This window comes from Microcaecilia unicolor, chromosome 4 (assembly GCF_901765095.1).
Source record: "Microcaecilia unicolor chromosome 4, aMicUni1.1, whole genome shotgun sequence".
NCBI classification, from domain to species: domain Eukaryota; kingdom Metazoa; phylum Chordata; class Amphibia; order Gymnophiona; family Siphonopidae; genus Microcaecilia; species Microcaecilia unicolor.
Genome location: NC_044034.1, coordinates 101,892,669 through 101,912,302, shown reverse-complemented (window position 1 = coordinate 101,912,302; position 19,634 = coordinate 101,892,669). Strand labels below are relative to the sequence as shown.

The window sequence follows — 19,634 nt, the reverse complement described above, 5'->3', positions numbered from 1 at the left end:
AGGGCTTAAAATGTGTGGAACACTGAAGTGCTGCACAGTTCAAAGTGTGATATTCCTGGCCTAGCAGTAGAAGAAGAGGATATGGCATGATATGCCACGCTACCACTGTCTTCTTCCTCTAATGAAGTTGGGTTTGGCCTAGGATGGGTAGGTGGGAGGAAGAGATAAGAAGACTGCTGTAGCACAAACTCTGGTTTCTGGTGGTTATACTAGAGAACTCCAGGAGATCAGGAGTTTGGATTTAAATTTTAGATTTAATTACATGCCTTTCTAATTCTAAGTTCAAGGCAGGGGCGTAGCCAGACCTCGCCGGGAGGGGGGGGCCAGAGCCCGAGGTGGGGGGGCACTATTTAGCCACCCCCCCCCGAGCCGCCGCCGCCACATCGGACCCCCCCCCCCGGCAGCCTGCCCACGATCCCCTTCAACCCCCCTCCCACCACCAACGCTCTCCCGCCGTCGCAAATGATACCTTTTTTGAAGAGAGACTTCCTTCCGCGCTCGAGTAGCGCCTTTCTTCAACGAAGTTCCGGCGATCAGCTGTTTCGAACGCGGAAGGAAGTCTCTCTTCAAAAAAGGTATCATTTGCGGCGACGGGGCAGGCGGCGACGGCGGGGGAGCGTTGGTGGCGGGAGGGGGGTTGAAGGGGATCGTGGGGCAGGGGGCCAGGGCCAAATCTGCGGGGGCCCGGGCCCCCTCAAGCCCCACGTAGCTACGCCACTGGTTCAAGGTGAGTGTGGTAATGTGAACGAGGGCAGGTGATAAATGGAGCCACACAATAGGTTAAAGGTGAACATAAAAAATAATATTTTATTAAAAGTATGGGGTTCTGCTCATGTGAGAGAGTCCAGGAGGAAGAGGCGGGGGTGGTAAGGAAATAAATGAGAGGATAGTGTTTACAAAGGGTAGAAATATGGTAATGGGAATGGAGGGCTGAGGAAGGAGTGAGATGGGGAATGGGACAGCTAGTACGTGAGAGAAGAAGATGGAAATTTGATAGGCAGCTGAAAAGTAAAAAGGAGGAGAAGAGTGAGAAAGAGGGTAAAATTTGAGTTGACAGGCAGAAAAGGAAAAAAAGATAGGAAAGAGCTAAAAATGAATGATCAATATGTCAGAGGCAGGTAAAGTGATGGAACAGACAGGAGAGAGGAGAAAAGACAAACAGACAGCAGCCGCTTGAAAGAGAATTAGCAGATGACAGACAGGAAAGCAGAAAAGGAAAAACTGGAACCAACATGATGGAAAAAATAAATGTCCAGACAACAAAGGTAGAAAAAACATTTATTTTGAAAATTTTAAATGGAATATGTTAGCTTTGGGAAATATGCATAGCAAATGTCTTTGTATTGTGTTCTGTAGAAAAGGAAATGCATTCGGTTTTTTTGTCTAAATATTTTAATTTCTAATTTATGATCCCTTGTTCTGTATTTGGGAAGGGTCTGTCAGTGGGGAAATCAGAGGGGAGGAAGGGTGGAGAGGGGATCGGTGGGAGCCTCCTTTATTTTTTGTATTTTCTGACCTGGGCCCTAGCATCTAACATCGGTCCTGATCCTTGCTGTGTAGCTTGTGGGGATCCCTAGCTGAGGACCTTCTCCAAAGACGGCTAGAACTCTCTTCTACCAAGCTCTATAGTTGGCAACAGCAGTCAGAGGGAGTCAGCCAGAAAGGAAAGCAAAGTCATGTCTAGAAATGTTTGCTTATGATTATCAGGTTTCCACTGGTATTTCTGGAGCCATTTATTTATGACGCAACAGATTCCTCTATACACTTTTCTGTGTTATTTTCTGTTCATTTTTTTATATAAAGTCCTTCAGTATTTAAAGTACAGAGGGGTGTGCTAAATTGAAAAAAATAGCAATCGAAGTCACTTATAAGCCAATTGTACGGTACAAGGGCACAATATGACAAGATTTGGGCCTGTTGCTAGACTTGGGAGCGAAACCATAGCTTGAATTTTCTTGGATTCTACTTTTGTTCATTGAATTGCATAACTTTGGTTAGTGTGGGGGAGAAGTGTGCCCTGATATTCAGTGCTAGTTCCTGATAAGGGGCTGGCATTTAAAGAAACACTGACCAACGCCAGGTGAATATCGCCTCCACAATTTTTAGTTACCCTCCTGTAGAAACATGGACTTTAAATGGAGTCTTCCAGTGTAGGAGATTCCATTGGGCATGAGTCCACTCTGACAGTTTCAGAGAGGATTTGTCTTTATTATGTTTCAGTTTTAGTCTCCTGAAGATGCCATGCGGTGAAACATGTGAGCGTGTTGAGACTAATGCTGTATGAGAGATTTGTTTGTGAATCACACACTTCTGGAGTGAAGGTCTTCTGAACTGTGGACTTGGGACATTTGACGTTTTGGAATAATCTGATAAAAGACAAGAAGTGGGGGGAAGTCAATGCTATGGAATGATGGTACAAGAAATTTGTTGGATGCCTCCCCAGGTTTAATGGGACAATTTAAAGAACATTTGATAAAGAGTCAATGCTTGATAATTTGACTGTTAGGGTATATCAGTTTGCGGTTCGTATAAGAAACAATAGGGCAGTTAACCTTTCCAGATGGTTGTGGCTCAATAGGTTTTAGTGTATGAGTTTGTTATGTATATTAATACAATGTTGAACTTGTGTTACGATATAATTCAATGATTTATTATTGAGCTTTGCATGTTCAATCATTGTATATAACTGATAGCCTGGGTTTAGTTATTAATGAATATGCATGAGAGAGACTGAATATAATAGAAGTGATAGGTGTGCAAATTTGTCTCATATATATGCATTAGGTCAAGGCTCAACAAATCCAAGGTGCCAAGTCACCATGGCACCTAGAAATTGCACCCTGGTGCCTGAGATCTCTTGCCCCCAAATTTTTATTACTGATTTTTGTGCTGCTTCAGAAAATATTTCCTACCTGCCCACAAAGGTTCATCTCACAGTTGTAAGCTTGAGCCACGCGGTGCAGGAAGATTGGCTACTCTCGCGGTTTCAAGTCTCGCGGGACTTGAAACCATGAAAGTACCTGAACTTCCTGACCTGCAAGACTCAAGCTTACAACAATGAACTGAACCCCTGCAGGTTGCAAGTGAGAGAAAGATTACATCAAAGCTGGAGGGGTGGGTAAGTTCTGAGAGAGACTGCATGAAAGCTGTAGTGGGAGATGAGTTATGAGAAAAAGACTGCATGAAGGTTGGGGGGAGTAAGTTATGAGAGACTGACTGCATGAAGGTTGGGGGGGAGTAAGTTATGAGAGACTGACTGCATGAAGGTTGGGGGGGGAGTGAGTTATGAGAGAGTGACGGCATGATAATTGGACTGTTAGGATGGGGGGGGTACGTTGTGAGAGTATGAAGGCTGGAGGGGTGAGTTATGAGAGAGAGACTGCATGAATGAGGGGGTGAGTTATGAGACAGAATGCATGAAGGCTGGGGGGGGGGACTGTGAGTTATGAGAGAGACTGCATGAAGGCTAGGGGGGATGGTAGTGAGTCATCAGGGAACAAATGAGTCATGATAGCGCGAGAGACTGAGACTGGCGAAGAGAGAGAGGTGAGGACCCATGCTATGATGATATGTGAAACAGAGGTCAGCTTCAGCTTCACACTGCTGACAACATGCTTCCAGAAGGAAAACTTCTGTTTTTTTTTTGCTGTGAGTGCAGTGGTACCTTAAGGGGACTGATTTACCATAGCTGTGTACCAGCCACCATAAACAATGACGACCTTGTTTCTGCATAGTGTGATTGCATATTTGGATCCAGTGACAACTGCATTATTTTATCCAATATCAAAGAACTGGTAGGATGGTATACCTTCAAACTTCCAGAAAGTAGGCAGGAGCAACTGCATACAAAGTGCAATGAATTAGTGTTAGAACCTTATACTGTATGCGCTGAACAGGTAACCAGTGAAAGTTCCTAAGAAATAGTGAGACATGAACAAACTTACCCATCCCAGCTACCAATCGTGCTGCTGCATTTTGGACCATCTGCAAAACCCTAAGTCTCAGTGATGATATTCCGAGATATAGGGCATTGCAGTAGTTCAACCATGACAACGCTAGCCCTTTGTACTACAAGTCTCAGATCAGGCTGAAAAATCAGCATTCCCCACCAAAAGCAAACTACTAATGGGGTCCTGTTTCCCAGATATGCAATGTCCTCCACAAATGGCGCAACAATAGATTATTCTTAAATTTAACCATGAGGGGTCGAAAGGCAGGCATGCATGCAGAACATAAAGAGGATGCAAGGCTGAAAGAAGGCCCATTCAAACACAATGTCAGTATAATGGGTGGAGTCCATGACCCAGTCCCTAAGATGACGGAGCAAGCAAGCCATATTATATTGTTTCATATCCAGGATACTAAACCTCCCTCCTTCCAGCAGTTGATGAGGTAATGCAATCACATTTTGGGCAACTTCTAGATCAGCAAAACTTGCTAAGCAGTCAACGAAGGCGACCTAGATCTCTATGCAAAAGGCATATGGGAGGAACCTGCATTGCATAAAGCTACCAAGGGAAGATGATCAAATGAATTAACTGAATTTTACCTTGCACTAAAAAAGGTAATTACATCTACTGCTCCAGTTCTAGTTTAGTGTCATTCAGCAGCTTAGTGACATTTATTTTATGGATCTGGCTGGGATCCATAGACAAATGAATGCCTAATGTCCCACCAGTGCCTTGGACTTGTCCAAGTTTAATTGGAAACCTGAAGTCTCCATATTCCCCGAAAACTTTCTAAGAGAGCTGCCAAAGATTTCAGCGGATCCTGGAGGTAGACTAGCAGATCATCGGTGAAAACCGCTATCTTAAAATTCTCCCGAGCCTAGCTGCAACCTTTAATCTCCGGGTTAGGCTGTATGTCCCTTTATCAAGGAATTCAGATGAAGAGCAAGGCTGACAACAGGGCAACCCTGGTGGGGGTCTCTATAAATACCAAATACCCACACACTAGCCTGAGGATTATGGTATGAAGGCCACAACAGCTTACACAAATAGGCCTCGGATCCCATGAGCCTCAAGCGTTGCATAGCAGAAGTCCCACATCATCCGATCAAATGCTTTTTCAGCATCAAAACCAATGAGCAGTGATGGCAGCCCCGCAGCTTTGGTGTACTCCAGAGTCGCAAATGATTTTCCTAAGGACAATTAGGGAAGGCAAACACCCGAGAAAACCGGTTAGCCAATACTTTTTGCAAAACATTTGGCTTCAAAGTTTAAAAGGAAGATGGGGTGATAGGAACTCGGGTTTATCCAGAGCTCTGTCTGGTTTTCAAAAAGAACTATTATTTGAGCCATGTTACGTCAGGCAGGAAGACAGTCATTGGTAATAGCAGTATTAAAATAATCCACAAGTATCGGTACAACCTTATCCATTAGTAATTTATAGAATTCGCTCCTAAACCCAGGTGCCTTATTAGCCCGTTCCACTTCATCAGACTGAATTTGTACATTCAGGTTTTGCAAGTTAGCATCTGTAATCTGTGGAGGATTTAAACTGGATAAATATATATCCCTCGCTAGTGGGGACTGCTCTGCACGCTAATAGTTTACGAAAACTCTGTCCACAGAACCTGTATGTCCCTCAACACACAGGGTTTCCCCATCGTAGTGATAATCTGCATATCTCTCAGGTTCAAACTATGAACCCACTGAAAGCCCGCCAAACAATGGATGGGTGAGAAACTCCAATGAGCAAGAGAAACTAGGTGTAGTGCAATACACAACACCGGAGGAATAGCCTAATGGTTAGAGCAGTGGGCTGAGGACCAGTGAAGCCAGATTCAGATACCACTGTTGCTCCTTGTGATCTTGGGCAAGTCACTTAAACCTTCCACTGCCTCAGGTACAAACTTATTCTGAAAGCACTCTGGGGATGGGAACATATTTACTGTATCTGAATGTAACTAGCTTGAGCTACCACTCAAATAGCATCAGCTAAATCCAAAATCCCTTCTCTAGTGTGCTAGCATTTTAACATTCACAATAAAATGAGGAAAATGGTTAGGAAAAAACTAAAAGAAGCAGCTGCAACTATATCTATTTTTAAATTACATTGTACCCGCACTTTTCCACTCATGCAGGCTCAATGCAGTAGGCAATGGAGGGTTAAGTGACTTGCCCAGAGTCACAAGGAGCTGCCTGTGCTGGGAATTGAACTCAGTTTCCTCAGGACCAAAGTCCACCACCCTAACCACTAGGCCACTCCTGCACTTAACTTTAGGGAACAGATGTTGGTATTTTTAAACATCTTGGAAGCCTAGATCAGAAATATTCCACACATTAAAAAAAGGTACAGAAAGCCCAAATAACTGCTGGCATGGTTAATAGAAGAGGTGAAAGAGGCTATTATAGCCAAAAGAACATCTTTCAAAAACATAGAAAACAGATCCAATTGAAGGAAAATAAGAAACTGCATAAGCACTGGAAAGTTAGATGCAAAACCACAGATAAGGCAGGCAATGAGAGCACTTGAAAAGGAGCTTGCTGTAGAGGCAAACATGGATTTAGCCAAGGGAAATTTTTCCTTGGCAAGCTGCTATATTTTTTATGAAGGCATGAATAAATGTGTTGAACGGTGAGTGTAGTTGATTTAGTTTAGTTGGATTTTCAGGAAAATATTTGATGAAGTCTCTCATGAGAGATTCTCAAGAAAGACTGAAAAGGAAGGAAACAATGTCCTATTGTGGAATGGGAGCTAGTAAACAGTGAGTAGGTTAAATAGCCAATTTTCTCAGTGCAGAAAGGTGAACAGAAGTATGCCCCAGGGAGCTATACTGAGACCAGTATTTATTTTTACTTTCACGTTATTTAATTTTTCAAAAATAATATAAGCATCATAATCTTTTAAGAGAAATAAAGAAAAATCTAACAGAAAAGACGTTGGCATGAAATACTCTCTCCTAAGTTCACAAAGTAAGAAAAAAATTCACCAGAAAAATGGAAACAAAATACAAAAGACAATATTGTCTATACGGAAAAGGCAAATGAAAATGACTCTATGTTGTACAAAAGTCCATGTCTCATAATCAAACTGGCTCATCAGGCTTCTTAAAATCTTCAACCTATTTCAAACCCACTAACACATAAGGCAGATTAATTTTATAATCAGATGCATAAGTGGATGTGTCCTGTATATGTACATAAAAGTGGCATTTATAAAGGGAATGTACACACTGCGGTAAAAACATAACACATATCTGCACCTGCTCCAGAGTGAGAGTAAAAATACATAGGTAGGTTTACTGGTTCTGCACATATAAATCTACATTTTGGAAAGTATACATGTACAACTAAAACGCTGCTCAGTTCTGTCTCTGTCACACCCACTTTAAATATGTATAAAAGTGAGAGAGATTCTTGTACCAGCAGACTGAGCAAAGATGGAGGCTTGGAATGAGGTTGGGCCATTGTCCTCTGGGGAGGGTGGAGTGTGGTAGGAGGGGCTTCTAACTGGGAGGCCGGCATGGTCAGTGGGGGAGGGGGAAGGTGATGATTGCAGGGTGTGTTGCTCAAAGTGGTTTTGTACTCGGGGAGGGTTTGCTGATCCAGAGAGGGTTTGTACTTGGGGGAGGGGGTTCAGGAGAGGGCTTGTACATGGGAGGGGATGCTGGTACATGGGGTTTACTGATCGGGAGAGGGGTTGTGTTCGAGGAAGGGCTTGTGGTCACAATGGCAACCTTGGGGGGGGGGGAGGGGAGAGATGTGATTAGGAATGTAGACACTTTGGTGCTGTAAGAGGGCAGCCCTGTGTGGTTCCAGTGCCAGCCATATAAGTGTAGGTTTATTAATAGCAATCCTACAGATGTATGAGCTGCCACTTACACCTGTAGGTTGCCATTTTTATATCGCTCTACATGTATAGGTGTGGCCACACCCATCTAGATGCCACTGCCTTCTATGTGCATTTTTGGCATATTTTGTTTCCTGTCAGTGCCTGAGAGATGATTGGCTCAGGAACTGACAGGAAGGGTTGACATTAAAAACAAAACAAAAAACAGAAGCATGCCACGGTATGCATCAGCCCCTTACCCCACTTTCCAACCTGTCACTTCTTCACATATCTCACCCTCACCCCCACAAATATCCCTGCTTGTCCTAGATGTTTGATCCTGCTGGCATCTATATATGCTTAATATATGCATAAGTGCTGATTCTTACCGGCACATACACATACAAAGTTACTCTTTCCTCAAAAGAGTTTTAACTTTATTTGGGAGCTTTCAGAGAGACAATTTTATAAAAGCACATAGGCGCATATGTTACTTTATAACATACAATATATGTCCTGAAAAGTATAAAACATTTATCTGGACATATAGTGAATTCTGGCAACCTCCAGACATGTCATGTTTCGCTTCTGCTACTTCAGGGTCCAGGTTCCTGCAGCCTAAATTAATTCTTAAACATTATCTATCTTCTGGCATTATCACGTCACATTCTTACTCAGCAGTTTTAAGATGAGGACAGTATTTTCCCCCTCAGTTATATATCTGGGTCAGCCGACCTCATTTCACCTATCAAATCAAACTAATATTAGCCATTCCAGCTCTTCATTAAGATGCCTGGGTATGACAGAATCCAATTAAAAAATCCATATCTGGACCTTGTAATTTAAAAGATGGGCAAAATCCCCATCCTTAAACTGTCTCTCTACAAAATCAATTTCCACCTCAAGTATCTGACACCTGATATGATACTAATAGTAACGATTCAGTCTCTGTATGAATCTGTGTTCATTCAGCCACAATTGGACTGGATGAATTTCACCTATATAAAGAAGTTCAACATGGACATTTTTTTTTTTACATTTGTACCCCGCACTTTCCCACTCATGGCAGGCTCAATGTGGCTTACATATACAGGTACATATTTGTACCTGGGGCAATGGAGGGTTAAGTGACTTGCCCAGAGTCACAAGGAGCTGCCTGTGCCTGAAGTGGCAATCAAACTCAGTTCCCCAAGACTAGAGTCCACCACCCTAACCACTAGGCCACTCGGTATCACAAGTAGAAGAAAAATGAGCCTTAATCTTCCTGGCTGTTGGGTAAATCAATCCTACTCCTTTTATAGTTCAGTGTGACAATGTTCACATTTAAAATGACCTTCTTCACTGGACCCCCTCCATATAATTCCGCTTAGCCTGTGATATAAATTCTTCAATATTATTTCAATATGGAAATAAAGCAGGCGCACTATTAGGCAGGTTAGTGCAAGGGAAGAAAGGGCCCTACAAGGATTCTGCAAGTGAAGGATGGAGGAGGGAATCTCATAAGGGAGTCCGGAGATATTATAGGGAGATTTAGGGGATTTTTTAGGGCGCTATATGCAGAACCTATCGATATTGTAGAAGACAGTAAAACCTATATCTAATAAACCAAAATCTGCCCAAGATCACAGAGGAGCAAAGAGAGACTCTGAACAGTCCTTTTGAGGAAGGGGAATTGATGTTGGCCCTACAGCAGAGTGAATTACATAAGACGCTGGGGCCAGATGGATTCAGTATAGCATTCTATAAGATCCTACAGGAGCAGGTCACACCTCCCCTGTTAGATCTATATAACAACATGGTCTCAACTCGGACAATGCCAGACTCCCTTAACATAGCAAAAATTATATTATTACGAAAACCTGGGAGGGACGAAACTGAAGTAAGTTCCTACAGACCAATCTCTCTATTGAATAGTGATCTTAAATTATATGCGAAGATCCTGGCCAACTGACTGGCAAAGCTTTTGCCGGGGTTAATAGCATATTCTCAAGTTGGGTTTGTGCAAGGGAGGACAGTGGCAAAGAATATGAGGGCTCTATTGGCATCCTTGGAGACAGTGGGAACGACAGAAAAGGCCTTCTCTGGTTGTCAGTTTTGATGCGGAGAAGGCCTTTGATAGGGTGGTGTGGGGGCTTTCTATTTGCGGTACTGACTAAGATGGGCATTGAAGGGGCTTTCCAGGAGCGATAGGGGCACTCTATGTAAAACCCCAGGCATATTTGTGGATCAACGGGGAACAGTCACCATTATTCCCGATCAGGAGGGGTACGAGACATGGGTGTCCTCTCTCGCCCCTACTATTTGTCTTGGCATTAGACCCATTGATCAGGGAAATTATGGATCACCCGGAAATAGAAGGGGTAAATTGGGGACCCGAAGGGTTTAAGGTATCTGCTTTTGCAGATGACTTACTGGTTCATCTAACCCAACCAAAAAATTTGTTGGAAGCCTTATTAGAACTCTTTAGGGAATATGGGGATTTCACTGGTTTTAAAATAAACTATTCAAAATCATTAGCGTTAGCAACAGACAATAGTGTGAGGCAGATGTGGGGAGCAGAGTTTCCACTGCGATGGGCATCAGAGTCACTCCAATACTTAGGGGTACAGATCCCCCCAAAAACATCGGAATACATTTGATGAATATAAGTAATAGGATCGCAGCTCTGAAGGACCGGCTAGACAGATGGGGAGTCCTGCCACTCAACCTGCATGGGAGAGTGCATCTGTTTCGTATGGTGGAATTTCCACGATGGTTATACTTATTTCAGGTACTCCCCATACGATTACGGGCTAAAGATATAAATCAAATCCCCAAACATGTCAGGAAATTTATTTGGAGGGGGTCAAAGCCAAAACCTCCCTTTGAAGTTAATGATAGGGTCGTGGAGAGAGGGAGGCATGGGATTACCAGACCTCCGTCGCTACACCAGGCCAGTCTACTCCGGCACCTGGGTGATTGGTTATTAGACAGGCAAGATTACACCCCCTGTAGCTTGGAGCAAGAGTGCTTTAAAACCTTTTCACTTATATTTTTGTTACAATGCCCGAGCCGACAACTCCCGCCCATGGGTAAGCAATAGTGTATTGGTAAGACCTTTGAGACAGGTATGGAGAGAGTTAAATGAGATCTGGGGGCTAGCGGCGGATATAACAGATCTTTCTACCTCTGCAGGGTAACCCACAGTTCTCACCAGTACGGAGAACAAAGTACTTTGTAGTTGGGCAACGATGGGGATCACCAGATTGGAACATGTACTAGATTCTAAGGGACGATTATTGGAGCTTGGAGCTCTGGGGGTAGGTATCACTCAGAATCATCAATTTGCGTATTACCATTTAGCACATTATGTTAGATCTTTTGAGCAAGGGAAATTGAGTAGGGTGGACATGGGCGCCAAATAAGGGCATTCTTAGGTTCCGTGCAAGGGAGCCGTTTATCGATTTCTGGACTACAAAAAGCATTGGGGGAATTGAGTAGGGGTAGAGATACAGAACGTATTTTAGGGAAATGGGCCAGGATCTAAAGCGTCCAAACCTGAAACTAGATTTTCAGAAGTTATCGGCTAGAATTCCCGCCCCTGTCGAGAAACGCTGCCATGAGGAATGTCAATACAGGATTTTATATAGGGCATACATGTCAAAATATCAAGTATCCAAATTTGGAGGGAAGTTGATTCTTTATGTTCTAAGTGTGGGCAGCGGGAAGGCACATTATATCACTACCTTTGGGAATGTTATAAGATCCAGAACTTTTGGAGGCAAATTGTGGGATTTCTAGAGTCGATATTAAAGAGCAGGATCCTGCTTACTCCGCAGGGTCTACTCTTAGATCAGTATGAGTTATTTGTCTTGCACGGCGGGAGGAGCCCGGCAGTTCATCAGGAAAGCCAGTTTAGTAGGTAAGAACTGATTTTACAGGCCTGGGTACATTCTGAACCTCCGGATTATTGGCATTGGAGGAATAGTCTATATGAACTGCTGATGATGGAGAGGAGGAAGGTGGGATCCTCCCCAAAAGGAAAGAGGGCATTCCTGAAGATTTGGGAGCCTTATATACAGTCACTGGCGCCCAGGGCTAGGAGTTTTATTCTGAACCGATTATGAAATGGCCATAAACTGAGTTTTTTTCTTTTTCTTTCATCATTTATTCCTTGGAATATTAGGTTGGGGGGAGTTGGTGGGCAAAAGGGAGAAGGCGGGGTTATTCAATTCCAAAGTGCATGGGAGTGCCGTTAAGGTGGATTAGATGCTACGCCTACGCTATAAAAAATGGTTAACAGAACAAATTATAGCACTTGTTGTAGGTAAATTGGTATAGTAGAATAAGTCTGCCACAATAAGAGTGACGCTCTCCAGAACGGGGGAGGGGGCCATCAGAGTACAGGACCCAGGACCTCCCCCGGACGGGAGGGAAGTAGTCCAAATGAAAGTTGAAGCACACACATATTGACCACCACTTAGAAGGGGGGGGAGGGGTAGAGATAATATGTTAAAAGTTTGATGACGAGCTGTATCATATGGTTTAAACAGAGCATGTTTGTATACTCTGAATATCTGTATATACACCAGGTTAAAGGTGTTAAAGGTGTTTCTTTTGAGTTGTCATCAATAAAAAATGTTAAACCATAAATTCTTCAATATTTCTAATGCTCCTTTGGCGTGCAAAAATGGGTTTACTGGTTAAGATATGCCAGTGGCCTTTGTACTTGTCTAATTTTGGATGTTTTGCTAAAAACCCTATGAGTGGTATTACCCTAACAATATTGTGAATAATGCTTTCCTGAGAGCTAGATTTTGCTCAGTGAAGATTTGTTTGTTCATTATCCACAGAGGGAACGAGAAGTAGTGTAGACTTCTGTTTTACCTTATTCATAGCTATCCACAACAGAAGCTACACTACTTCTCGTTCCCTCTGTGGATAATGAACAAACAAATCTCACTGAGCAAATCTAGCTCTCAGGAAAGCATTCTTCACAATATTGTAGGGTAATACCCACTCATAGGGTTTTTAGCAAAACATCCAAAATCAGACTTAGATATTTTATCAAAAATGCCCTTATATTATTCTATAAGTTATGCACTTAAGTTTGAACCCTGCCTTAGCTCCATCTCTGTATACTCTACCTTGCACCTTTGCAAATATGTGTGTATTTACAGATAGCACTTATGTGGAATTTTTGCAGTTACATGCATATGTGGACACAAGTGCATAAATACCATTATTCTAAATATTTATATGTGGACAGTGCAGTGGACTGTAGGCCTATATCCCACATAAACGGTGGAATACTGCTAGAAAGTTCCTGATTTTGTTAATCAGCATCCACACTGGGCTCCTTCGGATGACCTCGCCCAGCTGTGAGAATACTTGTCCTGCTGTCCTCGGAGAACACCTGCTATAGATGAGTAAACTTTGCTTTTCAGACCATTCCATAATTTTCAAGTTTCTCTTTTCCACATTTTCTTACATGCTGAGCAGACCATTTCCCTTGGTGCAGTAGAACAAGGGTTAATGAGCGGTAGCTCCTATTTAAAAAATACAAGAGCTGGAATTGATTTGCATATAATTTACCTATAGCCAATAGAAGGAGCTCATTTACGACAATGGCAATGACTCAGATCACGTCTCCTCCAATTTTTCCCTATGCTTACCCTATCCCCTGATTATCTCAATCTAGCCTAAAACTAGCACCTTCTACTATCTCCTCAACCCCCTCTCCCTTATAATATTACCTATCTACATTTCCCACTACTTTGTCAAGCTTAACCTGTTTTTCTCTGTACTATACTTGGTAATCCTACTACTATGTAAGCTGCATTGAACCTGCTATGAGTGGAAAAGTGTGGGGTACAAATGTAACAAATAAAATAAATAAAAAAACATCTGATCCCCTCCAAAACACACTAAATACCTACATATAGGTGACATCTGAAGGCATAAGGGCTATTGTAGTGGTGTACAGTTGGCTACAGTAGATTTTGGTGGGTTTAGGAAGGCTCATCATACAATATAAGGGGGCAACAGTGAGATGTGTACCTGGGACCTTTTATGTGATGTCCACTGCAGTGCCCCCTAGGGTGCCCCACTGCTCTGATGGGAGGCGTGTGTGGCCAGTTTACTAAGAATGCTGCCCCCCCCCCCCCCCCCCATACATCCCAATGGTTTGGTTTTATGCAGGTTTTTTTTTTTATGGTCCTAAAGATAGACACGGTGAGCACAAAAACATCTAGCACACAGCCATTTTCCAAACAAAAAGTTAGACTTTTTCTGGTTTGAAAATGGCCATGTTTGCTACTGGATGCTTTCACAAAATGTCCAAAATTGGATTTAGTCATATCAAAAATGTCCCTCTATATGTTTAGCAAAACCAACATTATCTCCCTATGCACTGAGTTTGGAGACTTTTATTAGTGTCCAGAGCCTGCCATAGAAGCAATAAAATGTAACATTAGAGCAGAGGATGTAGACACAAAACCCACAACTACTTGCTCCAAAAAGACCACTACATAGCTTCAATATAGGCCACAAAATCCTTATCCCACTTTTCTAATACTTGGAATTCCCCCTCCCCTCTTAATAAGAGCATTCTGCAAAGACTGATAGAAGCCCAAAGTGACTTTAGAGCAGGGATTTTCAACTCAGTCCACAGGGATACACGAAGCCAGTCCGATTTTCAAAATACCCACAATAAATATGCATAACATCAATTTTCATGCTCTGCCTCCATGGGATGGAAATCAGTCTCATGAATATCCAGTCTGGTTTTCAAAATACCCACAATAAATATGCATAACTTAAATTTTCATGCTCTGCCTCCATCAGTCTCATGCATATTCATTGTGGTATCCTAAAAACCTGACTGGATGGATGTGTGCTTAAGACTGGGTTGAGAAACCTCTTGCGGTAGAGGATTGGTAGACACATTCTATTAAAAGTTTAAAATTCTCTAGTACATCTGGGAATATCAATTTCTCTAATATACAGTATAGTCCTCTCAGTTAAGAACTTGCTAAATTAAACTTTATTCTTCTTTCTTGAAAGATGTAAATCCTTTTAATAGCTGATCCATCTATATGCCTTGTCTTTATCACACAAGCCTATGAATGCATAATTGTTTATTTAAACATTAAGAAGCCCTTTTACTAAGGTGTGGTAGATCTAACGCAGGCCTATCGTGTGTAAAAGGGCACTACCGTGGGACAAGCTGAGGCATCTCGTGGTAGTTTGGGCAGCAGTACGTGCTACTCTCGTGGTAAAAATATATATATTTTGCCACGGAAGGCATGTCTGGGGGTGGAGAGTACGTGTGCCTGCACTAATCAGGTAGCATGGGCACATTACTGCATGCTACTTGATTAGCGCAGAAGTAGCATGGAGCCCTTACCGCCTTCTAAATAGGTGGTGGTATGGGCTCTCGGCGGTAATAGTAATGCACTAATGGGAAAATTAGCGTGTGTACATTAAAAAAACCCTCCCAATCGTGGCCATTTTTCAGCTGTGCTAGAAGGTGGCTGGAGCGCGTGGCGACCCATGACAGCGCCGGCCACTTTCTAGCGTGCCTTAGTAAAAGGACCCCTAAGTTGTACCATAGGGAGCCTACTGACAGGAGTTCATTTCAATTAATTTTCCCATTTCCTGAAATACTCTACAGTTGATAATAAATATTCCTTAATTTTTCTAGAAAGCATTCTGGAATATGGCAGAAAAAAAAAATGGTTCTCTTTCCACCTCCAACCATTGAGGATCCCTATAATTTGTAGCCACAAACTACTTTGCCACAGGATATTGACTTTCATATTACAATGTGAATAATAAGTAAGCATTATGGTTTGCTCGTTTTCCACTGTCGTCTGATCGGTACAATTTTAAGTACTTTCCAGTTCTTCTGAGTTTCAATGGTCTCCTAAGACAGTCATTCTTTCCTATAAAGAATCATTTCATCACGTGCATTGCTTTTTTAGGCAGAGTTGTTGATTTCTCCAAGTCTGCTCAGTATGTAGTGGCAGCCAAAAAAGCAAACAGAGTGCTAGGAATTATTAGGAAAGGAATAGAGAGTAAAACATAGTTAGCATAATGCCTCTGTAACACTACATGGTGTGACTGCACCTTGTGTGCAATTGTGGTCACTGCATCTAAAAAAAGATATAGCAGAATTACAAAAGCTATAGAGATGGGGGCGACAAAATGATAAAAGGGACGGAATGAGTCTCATATGAGGAAAGGCTAAAGAGTTTAGGGCTCTTCACTTGAAGAAGAGATGGCTGAGGGTAGATATATTGAATTGATGAATGATTGTTTGCTCTTTCATAAAGTACATAAGTATTGCCACACTGGGACAGACCAAAGGTCCATCAAGCCCAGCATCCTGTTTCCAACAGTGGTCATCCAGGGTCACAAATACCTGGCAGGTCCCAGAAAACTCAATACATTTATGCTGCTTATCCCAGAAATAAGCAGTGGTGTTTTCGCCAAGTCATTTAATAGTGGTCTATGACTGGTTCCTTTAGAAAGAAGTCCAGACCCTTTTTAAAACCCCGCTAAGCTAACTGCCTTTACCACATTCTCTGGCAACAAATTCCAGAGTTATTACACATTGAGTGAATTAAAATTTCTCCAATTTGTATTAAATTTACTACTTTGTAGCTTCATCGCTTGCCCCCTAGTACTTTTGGAAAGAGTAAACAATGATTCATGTCTACCCATTCCACTCCACTTTTTATTTTATAGACTCTATCATATCTCCCCTCAGCCATCTCTTCTCCAAGCTGAAGACCCTAGACGCTTCAGCCTTTCCTCATAGGGAAGTCATCCCATCCCTTTATCAATTTCGTCGCCCTTCTCTGTACCTTCCACTATATCTTTTGTGAGATGTGGCGACCAGAATTGAACACAATATTTGAGGTGCGAAGGCAATTATAACATCCTCAGACTTTGTTTGCCATTCCTTTCTAATAATACCTAACACTAAGCAAGGATTTCAACGTATCATCGACGATGTCAAGATCCCTTTCTTGGTCGATGATTCCTAACATGGAATCTTGCATTACGTAGCTATAGTTCGGGTTCCTCTTTCTCACATGCATCACTTTGCACTTGCTCACATAAATGTCATCTGCCATTTAGACACGTGGAGGGGCATAATTGAACGCGAACCGCCTATCTCCATGGGCGTCTATGTCCGAAAACGGGTACGTGAAGAGGCGGGACGAACCGTATTTTTCGAAAAAATGGACGTTTTTGAGCTGGGGCGTTTGTTTTTTTTAGCGACAATGGAAACTAAAAATGCCCATCTCAAAACGTCCGAATTCCGAGCCATTTGGTCATGGGAGGGGGCCAGGATTCGTAGTATACTGGCCCCCCTGATATGCCAGGACACCAACTGGGCACCCTAGAGGTCAGTGTGGTGGACTTCAGAAACAGTTCCCCCATGCATAGCTCCCTTCCCACGTGTGCTGAGCACCCAACCCTCTCCCCCAAAACCCACTACCCACAAATGTACAACACTCTTAGGGGTGAAGGGGGCACCTACATGTGGGTACAGTGGGGTTTGGAGACCTCCCATTTACCAGCACAAGTGTTACAGGTGGGGGGGGGGGGTGGGCCTGGGTCCACCTGGCTGAAGTGCACTGCGGTACCCACTAAAAGTGCTCCAGGGACCTGCATACACGCAGGCCTCTAGGACTGGTTGCTGCTATATAACATTGGCACACCAGTTGACACCTGAAGACTAATCTCTCCGAAAACATCCTTTATTGGAATAAGCACGCTTACTCACAGTTAACTGCAGATCAGAGGTTGTGCCCCACTGGCAACGAGTCTCCCTGGTACTGAGATGAGCAGTAGGTCAGAGCTGGCAGAATGCTGTACAATGCCCTCTTTCAGCCACATTCAAGGTAAGAACTAAGTTCTGTAACGTGGCTAACACGTGAAAGGGATCTAAAACTGGCTTACAAAAATGGCCACTACCTCATGGACTACCGGAAACAAAACAGGGCACACTCTGACCCAGTAAGCAGGGGGAAAAGCACCATGGGAGTAGAGCCTACCAACTACCAACATCGTAAGCATTTACCACAAGCTAGTGGAATCACGGAGCCCAATACCCTACTCACACCACAATGCATTGCTGATGTGACTCTGCAGTGCGCATAACAGAAAAGGTGTCACACTCACGCAAGAGCCACATCAAAACCAGGGAAAGGCTGTCACAGGATAGAACACATTCTGCTGTCATAGAGGTGGGTATGGCATTTGAGGCTGGCATACAGGCTGGAAAACAAGTTTTTAAAGTGGGTTTTTTTTGGTGGGAGGGGTTAGTGACCACTGGGGGAGTCCAGGGAGGTCATCCCTGATTCCCTCCAGTGGTCATCTGGCCAGTTGGGGCAATTTTTTGGGACTTGCTCGTGGAAAAAAAAAAGGGTCCAAAAAAAGTGACCCAAAATCGCGGTAAAAACGCCTTTTTTTTTTAATCAGCTAAAGACACCCATCTCTCCTCGGCCGATAACCAGTTCCGCCTTCACCACGCCTCCGACACGCCCCCATCAACTTTACCCGTTTCTGCGACGGATTGCAGTTGGAAACGCCCAAAATTGGCTTTCGATTATACCGATTTGGGCTCCCACAGGAGAAAGATGCCCATCTCCCGATTTGGGTCGCAACATAGGCATTTTTCGCTTTCGATTATAAGCAGGCTAGTCTTCCAGTCTCGTAAGGTCCTCTTGCAATTTGTCACAATCCTGCTCGCGATTTAACAACTTTGAATAACTTTGTGGTCATCAGTAAATTTAATTACCTCACTAGTTACTCCCATCTCTAGATCATTATAAATATGTTAAAAAGCAGCGATCCCCAGCACAGACCCCTGAGGAACCCCACTATTTACCCTTCTCCATTGAGAATACTGACTATTTACCCCACTCTCTATTTTTCTATCCTTTAAACCAGTTTTTAATCCACATAGGACACTACCTCCTATCCCATGACTCTCCAATTTCTTCTGGAGCAAAGACTAGAAGACACACCATGAAATAAAAAGTAGTGCCCTCTACAACAAATAGGAAAAACACTTTTTCACTCAACAAATAGGGCACCTCTTACCAAGCTGCGATAAAAGAGGGCCTGCGGTGGCCTCGGTGCATGGATTTGCCACACGCCAAGGCCTCCTTTTACTGCAGTGGGAAAAAGGTCGTTTATAGCCCCAAAAAAGAAATGGCCTTGCAATAATCACAGGGATTGGCATGTGGCCATTTCCTGGGGTGGGGGTGGGGGGGGGGGAGGCTTACTGCCACCTATTTATGCGACAGTAAGGGCTCCCACGCTAACCCAGTGGTAACCAGGCAACGTGTGGCGCCGCCCACTTACCGCTGGGTAAGCCCCAGTGCTACAAAAACTAGTGGGAACTACTGCTGGGCTCCTGCTGTAGCCCAGTAGTAGCTCTACCACTGTTTTGTAAAATTGCCCCATAGTTAGGCTCTGGAACTTGTTGCTAGATTATATGGTAAAAGCTGGTGCAGCTGGGTTTAAAAAAGGTTTGGACAAATTCCTGGAAGAAAAGTCCATAAGTCATTATTAAGGCAGACCTGAGGAAAGTCACTGCTCATCTTTGGGAGTAACTAGCATGGAAACTATCAACTTTTTGGGATTGGCTACTTTTGGAAACTGGATACTGGGCTTGATGGACCTTTTGTCTAACCCAATATGGCAATTCTTACATAGTTTATTCTACAGCATGTGAAAGACATCTGAGAAGAGACTCAATGACCCTGAATAGTATACCTTAGAAGAAAGGAGGAATAGGGGAGATATGATAGACATTTTTCCACGACAAGCAGAATGAGTCAACCATGTGTAGGTGATGT

At 43.1% G+C, this 19,634-nt stretch overlaps 1 protein-coding gene across 1 annotated transcript in view; it reads right to left on the bottom strand.

Annotated features, from left to right (window-relative positions):
• VWA8 (von Willebrand factor A domain containing 8) overlaps positions 1–19,634 on the bottom strand; it is a 483,817-nt gene that overhangs the window by 38,876 nt on the left and 425,307 nt on the right. The gene's annotated exons all lie outside the window — the stretch shown is intronic.